An 824-nucleotide genomic window follows, 5' to 3' on the forward strand; every position below is an offset into this window, starting at 1 on the left:
AGGCACACCTGTTAATTGAAATGCATTCCAGGTGACTACCTCATGAAGCTGGTTGAGAGCATGCCAAGAATGTGCAAAGCTGTCATCAAGGCAAAGGGTGGCTACTTTGAAGAATCTAAAATCTAAAATAGATTTTCATTTGTTTAACACTTTTTTTTGGTTACTACTTGATTCCATATGTGTCATTTCATAGTGTTGATGTCTTCACTATTATTCTTCAATGTAGAAAATAGTAAAAATAAAGAAAAACCCTTTTGACTGGTACTGTACATATAGACAGTGCTGTCAGAAAGTCTTCACAACCCAGCCTGAATTTGTCACACACACACACACACACAACGGGCCAACTGCAGGAGGTTAAACGATGGTGACAGCGTTTGATTAAGCAGAAAGGTAATCTAATGTTACAGTCACTCCCAGGCACCGTACAGCTAGAGACTGTCTGTCTGTCTGTCTGTCTGTCTGCCTTCCAGCCTGTCTGTCTATCTGCCTTCCAGCCTGTCTGTCTGCCTTCCAGCCTGTCTGTCTGCCTTCCAGCCTGTCTGTCTGTCTGTCTGTCATCCAGCCTGTCTGTCTGCCATCCAGCCTGTCTGTCTGTCTGCCTTCCAGCCTGTCTGTCTGTCTGTCTGTCTTTCTGCCTTCCAGCCTGTCTGTCTGTCTGTTTTCCAGACTGTCAGTCAGCCTGTCTGTCAGTCTGCCTTCCAGCCTGTCTGTCTGTTTGTCTGTCTGTCTTCCAGCCTGTCTGTCTGTCTCTGTCAGCCTGTCTGTCTAGCTTGTCTCTCTACACTGACCTGATAGCAGCTAGCTTGTCTCTCTGCACTAAT

Source organism: Oncorhynchus masou, chromosome 27 (genome assembly GCF_036934945.1).
Source record: "Oncorhynchus masou masou isolate Uvic2021 chromosome 27, UVic_Omas_1.1, whole genome shotgun sequence".
NCBI classification, from domain to species: Eukaryota; Metazoa; Chordata; class Actinopteri; order Salmoniformes; family Salmonidae; genus Oncorhynchus; species Oncorhynchus masou.